Here is a 21,001-nt window from a genome sequence, read left to right as displayed (position 1 = left end):
AAAAAGCCGTTGAGAAGAAATTGGCATTAATTTGTCCTCATGCCTGTCAGGATGGATTTAGGAGTTAATTTACATTTTAAGTAGGCACAGAATCAGTATTTTTGTTTGACTATTTCATTGTCTCAGTAGCATACTAGACACCTGTTACTTGTCCTGTTTGGAGGAAATGGAGGGCCTATGAGTTAGAAGTGGCCATTGTCTTAGGACAAGTGGCTTCAACTCATGCTATACGCTGAAGGTACCTTATTACCTTCTCCACTCACCAGATACCCAAATAATGGCACGGGGACATTTTGGTAATATGAGAGGTTGGCCTTAGCGTAGGCTTATTCTCAACTAACTAGTACAACTTAAATTAACCTCTTTATACTAATCTACATTTTACCACATGGCTCCTTAACTCTCCTCTGAAACAAGTGTGACACCTGTTTCATCCTCCATATCTGGCTGGTGAAACTCCCATGCCTGATTCTTTCTTGGGGTTTCTATCTCTGCCCTGGAAGTTTTGCCTGTGCTCTCCTCCATTGCTCCAGGCCATTCAGCTCTTTACTAAACCAATCAGAATGCGAATGGAGAAGAATGTTTACAGAATGTTTACAGAGTCAGGTGATGCTTCATCTAAACAACAATGGCACATTCTGGCCTGGTCTCAAATAATTCTCTGCTGGTACAGAAATCAGCACTTGAATAATACAAAGACAACCTTTAAGACTGCACAAGGTGATTACCCCAACAGTACCAGAAAAGCTTTTATGAAGTATAGATGCCTGGATCTGTCATATAAATTAGATAAGAATTTGGGGGTGGGTAGTGAGAGAAGTACCCAGTCACTGGAACCTAAGATAAATACAGAAAAGTTTCCTGAATAATTCTTTTAAGTAGGATTGAGACTTTTGTCCTGTGTGTCTGAGTTTCACACATGATTAGAACTGGCCTAAATTGCTAGGGATCTAGAACACTGAAGCCTAGACTAGCTGCATCTAAACCTGAATTTGGCAGATTCCTCAGGGAATGGTTTGCTGGATTTTCAACTTTTCTCCAATTTTAAAGCTTTAAAAAAATGTTCATGGGGGAAGGGGATGAAGGTCATGTACAGGATACAACGGTGAAACTCTTCTTTTTAGAAACTTAGCAAGAAAGAAAGGTATCAAAAGACAATTTGTTAAGATTGTAACAAAAGTAATTTAGAAAGTGCTGTTGTTATACAGGAGGATGTGAAACACGCTATTTGGTGGAATTAGGGACCAAGCATTCTGAGCACTGAGAAAGTAAGGGGGTAATCCCTTTTAGGAAAGTTGCTAATAGAAAAAGAATTTGAAATGGAACAGGGAAGAGGGACCTGACTTTAATGAAGATGTATTTAATATACCTGTGTACATACTTAAAATATAACTTCAGGAACAAATTTGAAGATTATTGCTTGGCTAGAAGTGATATAACAGCTAATGAAAGGATATTTTCTGTTCTGGAAGAGAGCACAACATTGAATGGAAGTCAGTCTTTGCTGGAGTAGTGATTGCAAAGAAGCTTAGATCCATCCCTCTGTTCTGTGTCCTTCCTTTGTGGGCTATTATGACCCTGTTTCTTAACCTTTGGGTTTCATAGGCAAGTTTTATTTCAACTCTGCCCCAGGTCTTTGTAGATTTTGTGTTAACTGTATCTGCAATGGCTTTCTGGTCATGTTTGACACTTTTTAACTCTGGTTACTCCACTGCCTCTTCATCCTTCAGGTAGAATATTCAGAATAATTTCTTGAAAAGACCTTTTTCTACTTACTTGTAGTTTAGATAGAGTATCATCCCTTTGAGATCCTGTTGCATCTTGGGTATGCACATTTTGCTGATTTTTACTTTTGTATATTTATCTCATGAAACAGTAAAGTATTTTCAGTGGCTTGGTATATTGGATTCTGTTTCACTTAATACAAGCTTTAAAATAAAGGAAGTGAAACTAAGAATCTATTTTGGACCTTTTCTTCTAGTGACAAGAAATGGCAACAAGTCACTAGAAGATAACAAATGAACAGTGAGAATGAATATTTCAACAAACAAACAAATGAAAAAGACTTCAAGTGCTGATGAGGATACAGATAATCGTTGGAGACTGAACTGTGCTTAAGGTTAATACTGCTGCATACTGTTGCAGAGCAGTTTTCCCATAACTTTTACTTGTATGAAATTAAAAGCCATTGTCATCTCTTTCAGGAGGACTCTGATAGTATTATTTTAAGTACATATCCTTCGTCATGTCAAGAGCATGTGTTCTTAAGTATGGATATCTTTGTTCATAAATTAATAATTTTATTAGCTTCTAATTATAAAGCATCTCTACATGTCATGTTATAATGAACTCTTTAGATATGTAGGTCATAGTTAATCCTCCTAACAGTCTTATGAGGTTTATATGAAACTTAGGGCCAGGATTGGTATTCTGAAATGTGTGAGGCTCATTGTTTTTTTCTAATCAGTATTGTTTTGCTCTTCCCTTTTATATTGTATTCTTAACTTTAAGATTAAAGTAACTAGACACAAAAGAAAAATAAACAAATTTGATTAGATAAAAATAAAATACTTTTTTATTATAAGTATATAGTTCCTACAGGAATATATATAGATGACCAACAGTTCAGTGATGAAAATCAGTATTACTGATCATGGAAATTCAAACAGGCAGAGTGACCTTACTACTTTGCAACACTGAGAATGAATATCTTAAAAAACAAATAAACAAGCAAAAAAGACTTCAAGTGCTGGTAAGGATACAGATAAACAGAAACTTTGAATAGCATCCTGGTTCTAAGTAAAGCTGCTATGGAAAGAATATTAAAATTAAGCCTATAATTTTTACATGATCCAGGCATCCCAATATATATGCCCAATATATCCAAAGGGCATGATATTAGTATGTTGGAGAAATATGTGGACTCCAATATTTATTGCAATGCTACTTACAATAGCCACAAAATGGGAACAAATTAAATGTACATGAATTATAGACTACTATTCAGCCATAAAAAATTCTGTTATTTATGGAAGGACACAGGATAGAACTAGAGATCATTGTGTTAAGTGAAATAATCCATGCACACTGTGACAAGTGCTACATGACCTCACTCTAAACAGTTAGTTTAATAAAAGTTGAGAGTGTTGTATTGATTACTAGAGGCCGAAAGGAGGAACAAGGGAGGAAAAAATTGGGGAAGTTTGGTCAATGAATGTTCTACCAAATGGAAACAACTGTGAAGTACTCTGACCAGAATATTGACCAGAAGAAATACAGTCAATGCAAGTACACACTAACAAACTATAAGGAAAGATATTTTGTGAAATCTTCACGATAAATGATAAGTTTTGAAGAAATACTTCAAATCAGGTGTTTGACCTGATTGCAGGATTATATAGGATAAATTTGCATTGAAATGTCACATAGTACCCACTATATGTATAACTATTCCAATTAAGTAAAAAGGAAGTAGCTACCTGAAATGTCTTGAATCTTTCTTTTTGCAAATTTCTTGGTTGGAAATTAAGGAGTAGCTTTGCTTCACTGTGTGATCACAAAGAAACCACTGTAGCACTCTCTGTGTTTCCCAAAGAGCCTACTTAGCTACATCAGAGATTCATTCACTAAACAACTTGTATTTGAAAGGTAACTGTATTACACAGTATTGTAAGTACCAATGGCCCAGCAACATGTAGGATTGGAAAGACACTCCCCCCCCCCCCAGACCATGTTTTAGGCCAGTTAGGCTAAAAATAAACAAAGAAGAAAGCAAAGTAAGTGATCAGTGCCGTAGAGCAAATAGAACACAGTGATGATAAAGGATGTGGTTGTGTGTGGTGATGGACAGCCAAGGATGTAGTGGTCTGTGGTAAAACCGAAGGCATCTGTGGATTAAGTTTAGAGTACACAGCTCAGGGCAGAGCGGTGCTCACAGGCATAAGCTGTGAACATTGAAGGGTGAGCAAGGTTTGGGGAGAAAGAGTGTTATACCCAAGTCTCATGAACCCCAGTGACCACCAAGGAGTAGATTCCAATGCAGACACAGTAGGGTCTTTATTACAAGCTCAAGCTTGAGCCCATGCCATCACTGACTCAGTGGTTCTTGAGTGTAGAGCCCCAGCTCATGGAGAGAGGTGTTTTTATTGAGGTTACAGCAAGGTTCAGGGAATTCCAGCTTAGCAGTTCTATGATTAATTGACATTTAGCAAATATCAAGTGATAAAACCCGATTGTGACTGGAGGGCCAAACCGTAATTGTTTTACTCAACCTATTTCAAAGAACACCCGGGTAAAGTCCAGGTATTCACTGATTAGCCATTGCTAGGGGTGATGGTTAAATATGCCAGAGGTGAGTGGTCGAACCACATTTTTGTAGATTTTTCTTGAGGTTATTCCTTGGGTAGGGGATTTTTATTGTCTTGTTCCTGGAATTGGTGACTTTTTTGGGGTGGGTCAGGCGTGGTCCTCTCAAGAGCAGCCAGAGATAGGTGAGAGCTTGGCAGCTCCAGATCTGTGACTTAGCATCCGTAGCAGAGCCTGTTCCTCCACAGCAGTGAGCAGACTCTGAGCACATGACAGCTTTCTTTCCACTCTCATACTGTGGCTATCTTTGATGCTTTCTTTTTTAAATCTTCTTTTAACTTCTTTGTTAACCTTCATGTTTTGTAGAAATCTGCCTTTGTCAATGCTTTCCTAGAATAACAGTCTAGTGCCTCTGCTCCTTATACATTGATGATGCCATTATAAAACCATTTCTGTCAACCAGAAACACACAGGTAAGACTTTCATTTGGAAATTAGTAATGAGAAAGAGGCACCGTGAACTCCGTTTTGCTTAATGGGGACAGCAGTAGGAGAATCTCCAGTGTAGTAGCTGGCGTTCAGAGATGGCCTTCAAAGTAGCCTCTGGTGAGTTCCCCTGATGAAAGCAGCAGTGTGGACAGCATGGAACCAGTGTTACTCCTTCAGCACCTCCTCTGACTGCAGAGCCTTATATGTTGGCTGCCTTGGGGTTTCCATGACGGTATTGGCCTACGTAAATGCCTTTTTACTGAAATTAACTAGAAGGAGTTTATGCTGTTTGTAATTGAGAAATCTGTGTCAAGGATCTAATCTTGAAAATAAATTTACTGCTTACAGCTGAGAAACACAGACTCTAATGGAGTCACCCCAGCACCAATTCTTGGGTTATTTATTGGCCCCAAAAGTAAATGTTGTATAAAAAATAGAGTTCAAAACTCTATTTTTCATATATATTTTACTGACAGCAGTAAAGCAGCATCAAAGTTTTTATTCATGTGAATTGTTAAAAATGAGCATTTATAACTGTTAAATGAGCCGTGGGAGAGGAAAGCAGGGTGGGGCAAAGTGGAGAAATTCCCTTCTATTGGTAATAAAGCTCCAGGTTGATCCCATTGGGGATTTCATAATCTGCCAAAGACACTGCCAAATTCTCATCCTCAAACATTGTGTACCACTTCTTTTAAGAACGATCTTACTCCAGCAGGTGCCAGTTAGGGCCACTGTCAGTTTCTTCAAGTCCCCAATGGTGTTCTAGGTGTTGCACTTACTGTGGACTTTCTTTCCCAGTCGGTCATTGCACACCATCTCAGTCATTGTGGCTGGAGCTGTAATCTCCAGAAACCTATCAACGACACAGCTTGTAGCCTATTTTTCACATTATTAAAAACTAATATTTGTAAACTTCCCTCTTTTATCTAAGCGGATTTTCTTCTCAGCATGTATGGGAGGCACAGTGCTTACTCAGTTATGCCCAAGATGCTCCTTTTTACCATCTTTACCATAAGGAGCATGATCTTGTATGAAGATGGCACTTCCCAGGTATGTCACTGCAGGGATGTGCTATCCCAGTCAGTCTCTCTTTTACCAAGGAACTCTTCATCGGGAAGAGGGACACATGTAATTATTAATCGCTACCTTAAATGCATTTTCATTTCCAGAGATGATGTCTGTTTGATAATCATTCTTTTGTTAGTATATGTGACCAGCCTTTTATAAAAGTTACCATTTTTCATCTAAGGCAAATCTCATAAAATTGAACTGTTTTATGATAGCTATACAAAAGTAATGTGAAAATATGCTTGTATTTTTTCCTGTTCCTGTCTTTCTGTTTGGTGCTTATGCCGGGCTGAACTTGGAAGGCTGTTTGAAATGCAGATGCTTCTCTCGAATGCTTTCTTATTTCCCGTTTCTCCATCTGTCTCTAACTCTCTGTTGAAGTTCTGAGTCTTTGTTAACTTCTGGCAGTTTTATTTCCTGAAAGCTATTCTTAGAGTCAGAGCTGAATTTTTTTTTCTTCTTCTTCACTGACATGTCATTTGGGTATAGTGTTGTGTTCACTATGACTTCTAGGGAAGAAAATCCATCCTCTAATGCTTATGTAAGTGAAAATGACTCCTGGAAATATTTAGTTTGCTTAATTTGGTAAAGATTACACATTGTGATAAATGGGGAGCAATGAAACACCCAGTTTTTATTGGTTAAAGGCCTATGTCCTATAATGTCAGGATACATAAAAGAACAACTCATTTGGAATTTTGATTTTTGAAGAGATTGTAGACTTCAGCTGGCTACCTGAGCTGTAAACATTATGCTGATGTATAGCTTTGGATTGTCAGTGGAGGTTTTGAAGCTTGGTGTGTTACCCATGCTCAAGAAGGTTTTGGTGACAGGCTTGTGAGCATTTGAACTCTACTAACCAGTGTGTCCCATGTCTTCATGAACTACAGACAAAGCTTTGAACAGGAATTCTCATCCTGAAGTATGTTCTCTGGTTGTATTTTTTTCTCTCTCTCTTTTTAAATTATTTATTTTTTATATTCATCAGTGTTTTGCTTGTATATTTATCTGTGTGAGGGTGTCAAATCCCCTGAAATTGGAGTCATAGACAGTTGAGAGTTGCCATGTGGGTGCTGGGAATTGAACCCGGGTCCTCTTAACTGCTGAGCCATCTCTCCAGCATACTTTTCTCTCTTTTGTCTAATGACATAGTAAATATTTTAAATGATGCTTCACTCAAAATTTGAGGCTCAAATGACTTTTTCTGGATCCATTAGGAACATTTTAAGAAGCAGTTAATCTTCAAATGGTTATTATGACTACATGAGAAGTACATGCTGGTTACTTTGTTAATTCGTCTGAAGGTTTTTGTGTAATAAAAACTTAAAGGAAAATGTTACATTCTAGAGTGATACAACTTCACAGAGAACTTGCATGTTCTTATTAATAAAGTAGCATAGGATCAAGATTGTTCATAGGATCAAGATTGTTGCTAGGAAATGAATGCTCTAATGTTGCAGTATGCCATATTAAAATACTGTAAAATGCTGTAAATAAAAATACAGTAAAATACTGTTCCCTTGTTGAGACTAAAAGAAAAAGGATTTGTTTCAAGTGTTACTCACAATTTATTAGCAAACGAAGTAGATGTCATTTGCACTTCATGTAGAATTAGAGAGGCCAAGAGAATTTGTGGAATGCGTTTAGAAGGCTGATTTGGGAAATAATGGATCACAATTAAATATAACTTGGGACAGGAATTCTTTTATTTTCTGTTCTAGTGAAATGAATAGTGACTTTAATTGAATATAAATGCTAGCCATTGTCCAATCAGAGACATTCTTTTTTGTTGTTGTTGTTTGTTTGATTTATTATTGTTTGTTTTTACTTGTTTGTTTGAGACAGGGTTTCTCTGTGTAACAGAGCTCTCCTGGACTGACTTTATAGACTAGGCTGGCTTCATACTCACAGAGATCTGCTACCCTCTGCCTCTTCCGTGCTGGATTCTAAGGCTTGTACCACCATGCCGTTCCTGAGACATCCTTAATAGTTTCTTATAGAATATCAACTGTTTAGGTGAGATTCTTTAAAATTAAGTCCTATATCTAGAAGAAATCAGGCTAGTTTCTTGGAGAGTCTCTGGAAAATCATATTTTCTGTAATAATCTTCATTGTGATTATTAAAAATGTAACACTTTGAATATCTGCTTACTTGCTATAGACCATTACGTGTGAAAAGTTTTTAGCATTGATGATTATGCAGTTTCTCCTAACCCTTGAAGGGATGTTCTTTTCTTTGGTGTATGGAAGATATTGAGAACAGGCTTAGAGATGTTATGTACCTTGTCCAAATGCATATAATTAAGCACTGGTAAAACTAAGGACAGAGATTACCTGTGCAGCACTAGAGTTGTCTTATACTCTCCCAATCCTTTGCTGTGATTAAAATATACATTTAAAAATATTTCTTGTGTTCTTTCTGCTTCCTCTGTGTAATAAATATATTTTTCTACGGTATCTCAGAAAGTTTGATGGGAAGTGGAACACTGTAAGGTAATATTTAGTAACTCATTAATAAATGACTAGTTTTCTAGGCCTATACTCACAAGTATCACAAATTTGATGTGATACAACAAAAAATTATGTTCTCAGCCTGATCTACATAGTGAGTTCAAGGACATCTGTAACTAAATAGAGAGACTATCTCAGAAAAACAAAAACAAAAACAAAACATCTCCTCCTTCTCTTAAGAAAAAAAGATACCTGGCTATTATTATCAGAACTGTACAAGCTCTGTCTCTCATAGAATTTCCACAGAATGAAGTGCATTGGGAGTTGAGCGTAACATGTATATCACTAAATATTCCAGATAGAACATTCATGGAGAAACTTGGACATCAGGTTTGAAACCCACTTTTATATTTTTCCAAAGAAGGAACCAAGTCTGATAGTATATACATATTTAGAGTAACCAACATTTATTTATAAACTTAAATATTGGTTTTAAAGTTTAAGAGCATGACCTGGAAGAAATGCTTACTGTGAGAGCTTAGTGTAATATAGTTAGAGAAGTTCATCTATCTGAAAAGATCAGGGACTTCTTTATAAGGAAAGAGTGAACAATATCCCAGGTAAATGGTGGAAAAGATACTGTCCAAGTAAGCTATTTTGTTTCACTGATTCCTTTATACAAATAAAGATTTTCCTTGAAGTCAGTCTTTCTTGGATCATGAATCTATGGATGGAATTCTACTGATGTCCTTATGTAGAGAATACTCATTTGAGATCATCTCCGGGTTGGCCTCAAAGGAAGAATGGACGCACATTGGCAATGTAATTATAATTCTTGTAGATAAGGATGATTTCCTTTTAGTCTTGTATAGCTTGCTTGTGCTTATCTCCTGTGACAAGGAGAGTGAATGAATACCTGACTAAATTGTGATTTTTTTTTTTTTTTTAGAAGCAGAAATAGGAAATGGGTGTTTAGTAGCAAACCATCAACAGGATAAGTAGAACTTGAAAACCTTGTTTTAGAATTGTGCTTTAAAAGAGCTACAATAAAAGGTTCCATACAGTTTGATGAAAAAAAAAATATTTGTAGGAAAACAAGTTTGAATTACCTTTGAATTACAAGGTAGTAGAGAAATCTATGATGAGAAGAGGAACATTTATATCACAGGTTGTGAAATGAGTGCGAAGGCATTGCTTCGGTGGTTTTCAAACTATTGAGAACATTCCTGCATTTCTGTGAACTCTGGGTCGTCCAGTTTGTGTAGCTATCGTTGGGTGTCCTTTCCAGGGAGGCTATTCTCATGGAACTAGAGCACAATTACTTAGGGACTGGATGTAGGTATGAATTCTTGGATATAGTTTTTTATGCACATAGGCATATATACATACACATATATGTGTCTTACATACATATGTGTGTATACATAGATATGTATATACATACAAACATACACACACACACTGATACTGCTGACATTTAAAAATGTTTATTTTTATTTTATGTGTGTAATTATTCACCATGTAAATGCCTGATACCTGCTACCAGAAGACAGTATCAGATCTTCTGGAATTGGAATTACAGACAGTTATGAGCTATCATGTGGGTTCTGGAAACTGAATCCTGGTCCTTTACAAGAGCATCTGGTACTTTTAATTGCTAAGTCATCTCCACAGTCCCCATATTTACATATTTAAAGATAATTTTACTTAAACAGCTGTGCTTTACAAAATTGAAAGGTTTATTTTGCAATCTGTACTCCTGGACAGTTAGAGAGCCAGCCAGAGGGTTGAGCCAATAAGAGCACTTGCCATGCCAGTTGGGGACTTGAATCAGATCTCTGGAATCCTTATGAAGGTGGGAGGAAAGAACTGCCTCTACAGGTTTATGACTACCACACACAAGTTATGGTATACTCCTGTCAACACACACACATCAGGCACACATACATACATGAACTGTATATACAAACATAATGCATGCTATCATAATGTCAAAATAAGGAAACTGAGAATTGTATTTTCATGAACAATTGCCAAAACCCAGCAGTGAATGCTTACAAATGTCTACCTTTTAAAAACGGCATTTTATGTATTTTCGGTTCTGGCACGAATTCACTTTTTGCTTACTAGGTATGGTTCTGAGAAACTGTCTTCATTATTGTTTGCATGCCCAGTTTGTAGAGTAGAGCTGGCTGTGGAACAGATGGGCGCCTCTTCTCCCTGCAGGTACGCAGACCATTTTCTTAATTCATTAGCTTCACACCACTCTCTGTAGCATTTTGCACTGTGCCAGTTGCTCCTGCAGGCTCCACGGAACAATTGAAAATGTCTTTCAGGATTCTTTTTACTTTATTGATTTTTCTCAATCACCTCCAAGGAGCATCACTGGAGCCCGCTGCCCAAAAGATCAAAAGGGAGCAATCTCAGAAGAGAGTACAGTGGTAATCAGGAAGCCAAGAAACAGTGTAAAAGGGGGGAAATGGTGACTATGGGCACATGCTGAAAGAGACTAAGCAGAAAACTGACTAAATTCGAGCATTGCATTTTAGATTAGGGCATGGTTGAGTGGTGGATGTAAGTTGTGATTTTAACTGTGTGTGGGAGGCATGGCGATGAAGCACACCATGCAGAGTTCTGCGAGCAAACTGCTCATGTAAGACACAGGACGGAGATTTAAGGAGACAGAAAGGTGGTAGAAATAAGTCAATGAAGAAGAGCAGATTTCTTCTTGAAACTGTCCCTCCACAATTTTTTTTCAATCTCTTGTTAATAGCAGTAACCTTCAATATTACTTGAATATATTTAATGTGTCACTCCACTTGATATTGTATGAAAAGAACTATGAGACCTTATTCCTGCTCTTTGGAATTTACAGTCGAAAGTCATCACAGAAAATGTGAATGGGGTCATTTCTGCCTTATGCATGTTCTCTAGCAGATTTATTGTGCCCTTATTTTTATGAGAGTTGTGATTTAATGTACCTGTCTGAGTGAATCGCGTGTTCTAGAACTTCCTTTTAACCTTGGCACACAAAACAGAAATAACACCTGTCTTTTGGATTCTAGTTTCAGTAGAGTTAATGAGCCATTTATTGTTTAAGATGTTACCCTTTTTTCCAGAGTAGAGTTAAATCCATGTGCCATAATGTGGAGATTGCCTTAAGCTCAACTGCAGTATCTTCAGGTTCCTGAGACCACCTGAAGAGTCAATTAGTGCCTCCGGATGCTTATCAGAGCAGTGATTTTCTGTCTGCTGCACTCATGTACACAATTGTCTGATTAGGAGTAATAGCAGCCTTTAAATATTGAACAGTATCAAGTTTATCAAATTTTTTTTTGTGACAATAGCCTTATTGTTAGGGATTGCTTTTTTTTTTTTTTAACAGCTGATATACTGTCCTAGGAATTATTATTTTTGATCCAAAGCATTACTGCTCTAGAGGCTCAGGAGGTATTTTTAGGGGCTCAATAATAATTGATATGTTATTTTGGGCATGACATTGACGAATATAAAGAAACTATCCTATGCTATATAGCTTATTACTACCTGCAGTTTGTGGTTAAGAATATTGAGTAAAACAGGGAACCTCTTAAAGACTCTACTGATCAAAGCAGAGGCTGAGACTCATAGCCAAACTTTGGGCAGAATGCAGGGATAATCTTAGGAAAGAAGTGGGAGACAGAAAGACCTGGAGGGGACAGGAGCTACAAACGGAAACCAACAGAGCCATGAAAACTGAGCCCTGAGGGCCCTGAAGAGAATGATATCCCAATCAAAGACAATGGATGGAAAGGACCTAAAGCCCCATCTCAGATGTAGCCCATAGACTCAGTCTGCAAGTGGGTTCCTAGTAAGGAGTACAGGGACTTTTTCTGGCATGATCTCAGTGGCTCTCTGATCACCTCCCACTGGGGGAGGGGGATCCAGCCTTGCCACTCCACAGAGGAACCAGTCCTGATGAGACCTGACAGGCTAGGGTCAAATAGAATGGGAGGAGGACCTCCCTGTCTGTGGACTAGAGGAGGGGCACAAGGGGAGAAGAGGGAAGGAAGGTGGGATTGGGAGGAGAGGAGGAAAGGGGGCCACAACTGGAATACAAATTGAATAAATTGTAATATATGATAATAATAAAAAAAGGAAAAAAAAAGAATATTGAATACTTAAGTTTTGTATTCAGATGTTTATGACAAGGTTAGTGACAGATGATAGAGACTGAATAACTTCTGCTGATGAACTACTGTAACTTGAAGCACTTCACACAGCTCTTTATCCTTCCAGGGGTTTCATAGCAACTAATTGAAATTAGCTACTAGAAACTGTTATAGAGTAGTTTTTTTAAAATTTTTTATTTAACTTTTATTAATTACACTTTATTCATTTTGTATCCCCCCATAAGTCCCTCCCTCCTCTCCTCCCGATCCCACCCTCCCCCCCTTTCTGCATGCATGCCCCTCCCCAAGTCCACTGATAGGGAAGGTCCTCCTCTCCTTCTTTCTGATCTTAGTCTATCAGTTCTCATCAGAAGTGGCTGCATTGTCAGGGTTCTAGGTTATCTCCATGAATAGTCCTTGGTTAGAGTATGAGTCTCTGGGAAGTTCCCTGTGTGCAAATTTTCTTGTTCTGTTGATCTCTTTGTGGAGTTCCTGTCCTCTCCAGCTCTTACTATTTCCTACTTCTTACATAAAATTCCATTCACTCTGCCCGACAGTTGGTCATCAGGCTCAGCATCTGCTTTGACAGTCTGCACAGCAGAGGCTTTCAGAGGCCCTCTGTGGCAGGATCCTAGGTTTCCTGTTTTCTTTTTCTTCTGATGTCCATCCTCTTTGCCTTTCAGGATGGGGATTGAACATTTTAGTTAGGGTCCTCTCTTTTGCTTAGTTTGTTTAGATGTACAGATTTTAGTGGGTTTATTCTATGTTGTATGTTTATATGAGTGAGTATATACCTTGTGTGTCTTTTTGCTTCTGGGACAACTCACTCAGGATGATCCTTTCCAGGTCCCACCATTTACCTGCAAATTTCATGATTTTCTTATTTTTCATTGCTGAGTAATACTCCATTGTATAGATGTACCACAGTTTCTGCATCCATTCTTCAGTTGAAGGGCATCTGGGCTGTTTCCAGCTTCTGGCTATTACAAATAAAGCTGCTACAAACATGGTTGAGCAAATGTCCTTTTTGTGTACTTGAGCCTCTTTTGGATATATACCTAGGAGTGTATGGCTGGATCTTGAGGAAGCGCTATTCCTTGTTGTCTGAGAAAGCACCAGATTGATTTCCATAGTGGTTGTACAAGTTTACATTCCCACCAGCAGTGGAGAAGGGTTCCTCTTTCTCCACAACCTCTCCAGCATGTGATGTCACTAGAGTTTTTGATCTTGGCCCTTCTGATGGGTGTAAGGTGAAATCTCAGGGTTGTTTTGATTTGCATTTCTCTAATGGCTAATGAGGTTGAGCATTTCTTTAAGAACTTCTCTGCCATTTGATATTCCTCTACAGAGAATTCTCTCTTTAGCTCTGTTCCCCATTTTTTAAGGGGATTACTTGGTTTGCTGTTTTTCAGCTTCTTTAGTTCTTTATATATACTGGATATGAGTCCTCTGTCAGATAAAGGGTTGGTGATGATTCTTTCCCAATCTGTAGGCAGTCGCTTTGTTTTGATGGCAGTGTCCTTTGCTTTACAGAAGCTTTTCAGTTTCATGAGGTCCCATTTAATTGATTGTTGCTCTTAGAGCCTGTGCTGTTGGTGTTCTGTTCAGAAAGTTTTCTCCTGTATCAATGAGTTCTAGGGTATTCCCCACTTTTTTTCCTATCCGAGTTAATGTGTATGCTTTTATGTTGAGGTCTTTGATCCACTTGGACTTCAGTTTTGTGCAGGGTGATAAGTCTGGATCTATTTTCATTTTTCTACATGTAGACATCCAGTTGGACCAGCACCATTTTTTGAAGATGCTATCTTTTTTCCATTGTATGGTTTTGGCATCTTTGTCAAAAATCAGGTGTCCGTAAGTGTGTGGGTTTATTTCTGGGTCTTCTGTTCGGTTCCATTGATCCACCATTCTGTTTCTATGCCAGTACCATGCAGTTTTTATAACTGTTGCTCTATAGTACAGCTTGAGATCAGGGATGGAGATACCTCCAGAAGATCTTTTATTGCAGAGGATTGTTTTAGCAATTCTGGGTTTCTTGTTATTCCATACGAAGTTGAGAATTTTTTTTTTCCAGGAAGGAATTATGTTGGTAACTTGATGGGAATTGCATTGAATCTGCAGATTGCTTTTGGTAAGATGGCCATTTCTACTATATTAATCCTGCCAAGCCATGAGCATGGGAGATCTTTCCATCTTCTGATATCTTCTTCTAATTCTTTCTTCAGAGACTTGAAATTTTTTTCATACAAGTCTTTGACTTGCTTGGTTATGGTTATACCAAGGTACTTTATGTCATTTGTAGCTATTGTGAAAGGTGTTGTTTCCCTAATTTCTTTCTCAGCCCTTTTGTCTTTGGTATACAAGAGGGCTACTGATTTTTTTGAGTTAATTTTGTATCTGTCCACTTTGCTGAAGGTGTTTATCAGCTGTAGAACTTCTCTGATAAAATTTTTGGGGTCACTCAGGTTTACTATCATATCATCTGCAAATAGTGATAATTTGACTTCTTCCTTTCCAATTTATATCCTCTTAATCTCCTTCAACTGTCCTATTGCTCTAGGAAGGACTTCCAGAACTATGTTGAAGAGATATGGAAAGAGTGGGCAGCCTTGCCTTGTCCCTGATTTCAGTGGGATTGATTTAAGTTTCTCTCTGTTTAGTTTGATGTTGACTATAGGCTTGCTGTATATTGCCTTTACCATGTTTAGATATGTGCCTTGATCTCCCTGATCTCTCCAATATTTTAAACATGAATGGATGATGGATTTTGTCACATGCTTTTTCAGCATCTAGGAAGATTATCATGTTTTTTTTTTTCTTTCAGTTTGTTAATATGGTGGATCACATTGATGGATTTCCATGTATTGAACCATCCGTGCATACACCTGGGATGAAGCCTACTTGGTCATAGTGGATAATATCTTTGATGTGTTCTTGTATTCGGTTTGCAAGTATTTTGTTAAGTATTTTTGCATCAATGTTCGTAAGGGAGATTGGCCTGAAATTCTCTTTCTTTGTTGAGTCTTTGTGAGGTTTAGGTACCAAGGTGACTGTGGCTTCATAGAATGAGTTTGGTAATGTTCCTTCTGTTTCTATTTTGTGGAATAGTTTGAAGAGAATTGGAGTTAGCTCTTCTTTGTAGGTCTGGTAGAATTCTGCGCTGAAGCCATCTGTTCCCGGGCTTTTTTTGGATGGGAGACTTTTGATGACCGCTTCTATTTCTTTGGGGGATGTAGGACTATTTAATTGATTTACCTGGTCCTGATTCAGCTTTGGTAAGTCAAATCGATCAAGAAAATTGTCCATTTCATTTAGATTTTCAAATTTTGTGGCATATAGACTTTTGAAGTAAGTCCTAATGATTGTTTGGATTTCTTCAGTGTCTGTAGTTATGTCCCCCTTTTCATTTCTGATTTTGTTGATTTGGGTGGTGTCTCTCTGCCTTTTAGTTAGCTTGGCTAAGGGTTTGTCGATCTTGTTGATTTTCTCAAAGAACCAGCTCTTGGTTTCATTGATTCTTTGAATTGTTTCATTTGTTTCTAATTGATTGATTTCAGCCCCGAGTTTGATTATTTCAAGCCGTCTACTCCTTTTTGGTGTGTCTGCCTCTTCTTTTTCTAGGGTTTTCAGGTGAGCCATTAAATTGCTTGAATGAGCTGTCCAGAATTTCTTCTTGAAGGCACTTATTGCCATGAACTTTCCTCTTAGCACTGCTTTCATTGTGTCCCACAAGTTAGGGTATGTTGTGTCTTCATTTTCATTGAGTTCTAGGAAGACTTTAATTTCTTTCTTCATTTCTTCCCTGATGCAGCTGTCATTTAGTAACAAGTTGTTCAGTTTCCATGTGTGTGTAGGCTTTTTGCTATTTCTGTTGTTGTTGAGGTCCAGCTTTATTCCATGGTGATCAGACAAGATACAAGGGATTATTTCAATCTTCTTGTATCTGTTGAGGCTTGCTTTGTGACCAACTATATGGTCTATTTTGGAGAAGGTTCCATGAGGTGCTGAGAAGAAGGTAAATTCTTTTGTGTTTGGGTGTAAAGTTCTGAAAATGTCTGTGAGGTCCATTTGATTCATGACCTCTGTCAGAGATATTGTTTCTTTGTTTAATTTCTGTTTTGTTGACCTGTCCTTTGTTGAGAGTGGGGTGTTGAAGTCTCCCACTATTAATGTGTGGGGATTTATATGTGGTTTAAATTTTGTCAATGTTTCTTTTACAAATGTGGGTGATCTTGTATTTGGGGCATAGATGTTCAGGATTGTGATGTCTTCCTGGTGGAATTTTCCCTTGCTGCATATGAAGTGTCCTTCCCCATCTGTTTTTATTAGTTTTGGTTGAAAGTCTATTTTATCAGATATTAGAATGGCTACTTCTGCTTGTTTCTTGGGTCCATTTGCTTGGAAAGTCGTCTCCCAACCTTTTACCCTCAGGTAATGTCTAGTTTTGTGCCTTAGGTGTGTTTCTTTTATGCAATAGATTGCTGGGTTTTGTTTACGTATCCATTCTGTTAATCTGTGTCTTTTTACTGGAGAGTTGAGTCCATTGATATTGAGAGAGATTAATGACCAGTGGCTGTTAGATCCTTTGAATTTGATGTTGGCTGTGGTCATAAGGTTGTGTGCTTGTTTGCTTTTTGTTTTACTGTAGTAAGGTTAATTATTTCCTGTGTTTTCTTGAGAGAAGCTAATTTTCTTGAAAGTAGCTAGTTTTCTTGGATTGTATTTTCCCTTCCAGTGTCTTCTGTAATGCTGGATTTGTTTGTAGGTATTGTTGAAATTTGTTTTTGTCATTGGTTATCTTGTTTTCTCTGTCTATGAGGACTGAGAGTTTTGCAGGGTATAGTAGCCTGGGCTGACATCTGTGTTCTTTTAGGGTCTGCATGATATTCGTCCAGGCCCTTCTAGCTTTCACAGTCTCTTTTGAAAAGTCAGGTGTGAGTCTAATGGGTTTGTCATTATATGTTACTTGGCCTTTTTCCCTTTCAGCTTTTAGTATTTTTTTCTTTGTTCTGTATACTTACTGTTTTGATTATTATGTGGTAGGAGGATTTTCTTTTCTGGTCAAATTTGTTGGGTGTTCTGTAGGCCTCATGTATTCTTATTGGCTTCTCCTTTAACTTGGGGAAATTTTCTTCCATGATTTTGTTGAAAATATTTTCTGGGCCTTGGAGAAGGGAGTCTTCTTTTTCCTCTATACCTATTACTCTTAGGTTTTGTCTTTTCATATTGTCTTGGATTTCTTGGACGGTCTGTGTCAGGAATTTTTTGGATTTAATATTTTCTTTTACAGATACATTGATTTCTTCCATTGTATCTTCTACACCTGAGATTCTTTCTTCCATCTCTTGTAGTCTGTTGGTTATGCTTACCTCTGTAGTTCCTGTTTTCTTCCCTAAATTCTTCCTCTCCATTATTTCCTCCATTTGTGTTTCTTTAATTTTTCCAGTTCTATCTTCAGGTCTTGAGTTGTTTTGTTTACTTCCTTCACCTGTCTGATTGTATTTTTCTCTTTTTCTTTTAGTTCCTTCAACTCTGTCTCTTTTATTTCTTTCACTGATTTAATTTTTCTTCTTTGAAGGCACGAACTGTTTGGCTGCATCTTCCCATATTTTTTACGGATAGCCATAATCTGCTTGTCTTTAACTTCCTCCATTTCTTTATGGATAGCCATGATTTGTTTGGTTTTATCTTCCTCTAATTCTTTACGTATTTTATTTGTTTCCTCTATTATCCTCTTCATCAGCATAGATTTAAGGTCATCTTCTTGATTTTCTATTATGCTGTGTTGTCCAGGGCTGTTCACCACTGGATGGCTGTGTTCTGGAGATGCCATATTGCTCTGTCTTTTGTTGGTTGAGCTTTTATGCTGACCTCTACCCATTGGGCTGTTTTAGGTGTTGGCTGTTAGTTTCTGTGCTTCCTGGAGTCCTGAGGTAGGGAGAATCCCCTTGGCCAGAAGATGATTTTTCCTGAAGTAGTTCTCCTCTGCTTTTTTGTAATGGTCACTGTATTGCCGTTGTTTCTCAGGAATTGCCACTGCTCACCTCAGGTGTATAGCACTGAGTAGTAGCTATGGTCTTTGTTAGCTAGGGGGGGGGCTCTCCTTTACCCATAGAAGTTCTCAAGACAGCTGCCCCACTGCTGGGTTTCTCGTTATAAATTTAGTGAGCTGCTGCTGTTGTTACAGTTTTTCAGGTACAGCCCTCTTGAAGAACCTGCTGATTCCCTAGCTATGGTGTTTTCCCCCAACAGGGAAACTCAATCTGTTATCCTGGGGCACACAGTTCTGACCGGGAAAGTGAGAGGAGCGCCCAACAAGTCTCTGGGCCAGAGGCTGAGTGCTCCGCTCTGGGCCTGGAGAATGTGCACCTATGTTGAGTTGGCGCCTGAGGGCGCCGTTCTGGTCTAGAGGCTGGTAACTGAGGTCTCCACTCTGGTCTGAAGGCTGGGTGCCTCAGTCTGGACCTGAAGCTGTATGTCCCTGTCTGGGATGTCGGCTGCAGACAGTCCCGACGTTGTGGGTGCAGCCCTCTTGAAGGACCAGGGATTCCCACAGTTTTGTCAGTCTAGCTAGGGATCACTGGTTGATCCTTGGCACAGTATCTGAGGGCTGCTGTAATGGCTCTCTGGCTTTTGTAGGTCTGAGGATGCAGCTGTGTGTCCCAGTGCCCTAGGGGAACTCAATAATGGTGGCTTAGCACCATGCTCCTGCCTGCATTAGAAAGCTAGAGCCTAGAGTCTGCCTGGATCCGGAAAGTCTTTTGGTGCTGGGTGTCCTGAGCGTTAGAGCTGATGTTCACCCCCACTGTGGGGTTTCCTCCTCCCAGGGACACCCAGTCTTTGCTTTGGGGACCGCTGTTCTGTCTAGGGTGGCGAGTAGAACCCACAGGCACAGACGCCTGCCTGTGGCTCCGCCTTTCTGGCCTTTGGGAGCCTTGGCGGCAGCCTAAACTGGGTAATTTTCCCTAGACCTTTACGGGGTGGGGGTGTCGGCTGAGTGCTCTGAGATCAGACCAGCCGTTTCCCTCCCTGTGGTTGTTTGCACCTGACAGTGAAACGCAGTCTCTGGTGCCTGTTGCCCTTGTGCCCACAGTTCTATCTGAGGCGGTGAATCAGGCGCTCAGGCAGGGCTCTGTGCAGGCGCCTGGGTCCCCAGCTCTGGCTCTGGGCTAGCTCCTGGGGTGCCCGCAGAATCTGAGTCTTTTCCAGGGGATGTCTGGGTGACCTAAGGTCGGTCCCAATCCTTTCCTGCTCCGTGGGGTTATCTCTCGACTGGAAAATCCAGTCTGTTGTGTTGTGGGCCCATGGTTCAGTCTGGGACAGTGACCAGATCACGCTGGCGTGTAGATCTGGGCTGGCAACCAAGTGCGTGGCCAAATTGGGATCTCTTCCGCGGTTTAGCCGGGTGAGTTAAAGCTGATTGAATCCCCCACCGTGGGGTATCCTCTCACCTGGGAAACACAATCACTTGTGTTTTATGGCCGAGAGTTCTGATTGCTGGTCACTGTGCCGATCCTGTTGTGCTGCTGCTCAGAATGAGAGTCCTCCCAGCACCGCCATCTTGCCCCGCCCTTATATAGTAGTTTTTATATAATATAATGTAATATAATTTTATAATAAAATTATATAAAATAATTTTATATAATATAACTTTTAATATAATATAATCATATAAAAACTCTCAAAGAGGTCAAAAAGTCAGGGTTGGAATACTTCTGTGGCTTTAATTAACATATGGGCAGAAATTCTATTTGTTTTAATTAAAGAACTAAGAAGCATTATCTACTGAAGAGAATTTTAGATCTTATTAATTAAAGAGATTCATGTATTTTTTCTTTTTTAATTTTTTTTCTTATTAGTTACATTTTGTTAACTCTGTCTCCCAGCTGTATCCAGCTCCCTCATTCCCTCCCCAACCCCACACTCTCTCCTTGGTCTGCTCCCTGCCCCTTTCCAAGTCCACTGATAGGGGAGGACCTCCTGCCCTTTCATTTGACCTTGTTTTATCAGGTATCTTCAGGGCTGGCTGCAAAGTCCTCCTCTGTGGCCTAACATGACTGCTCCTCCCATGGAGGGGTGGGGAAGTCAAAGAGCCTGCCCTTGAGATCCTGTTAGAAATAGTCCTTGTTCCCTTACTTTGGGAAACTACTTGGTTACTGAGCTACCACGGGCCACATCCGAGCAGAAGTTCTAGGTTATATCCATAGATGGTCCTTGGTTGAGTGTCAGTCTTAGAAAAGACCCTGTGCCTGCATATATTTGGTCCTTGTAGAGCTCCTATCCTTTCTATATCATACCAATTCCCCTTTCATATGATTCCCTGCACTCTGCCGAGGGTTTGGTTATGAGTCTTAGTGTCTGCTTTGAAACACTGCTAAGTAGAGTCTTTCAGATGCCTTCTGCGGTAGGCTCCTGTCATACGTTCAATGTATATCACATTTGTCTTTCTAAATGAGGATTGATCATCTTCGCCCATGCCCGCTTTCTTGATTATCTTCTTTAGGTGTATAGATTTCATTATGTTTATCATATCTTGTA

The 21,001-nt window shown here is 39.1% G+C and overlaps 1 protein-coding gene and 1 pseudogene across 3 annotated transcripts in view; one reads left to right on the top strand and one right to left on the bottom strand.

Moving 5' to 3' along the window:
• Gulp1 (GULP PTB domain containing engulfment adaptor 1) overlaps positions 1-21,001 on the top strand; it is a 280,339-nt gene that overhangs the window by 51,155 nt on the left and 208,183 nt on the right. The window lies entirely within an intron of this gene.
• Positions 5,386-5,618, bottom strand: LOC129683985 (ubiquitin-like protein 5; annotated as a pseudogene).

Source organism: Psammomys obesus, unplaced genomic scaffold, assembly GCF_907164565.1.
Source record: "Psammomys obesus unplaced genomic scaffold, mPsaObe1.curated_primary_1811, whole genome shotgun sequence".
Classification (NCBI taxonomy): Eukaryota; Metazoa; Chordata; class Mammalia; order Rodentia; family Muridae; genus Psammomys; species Psammomys obesus.
This window is presented reverse-complemented; position numbering and strand designations above follow the sequence as displayed.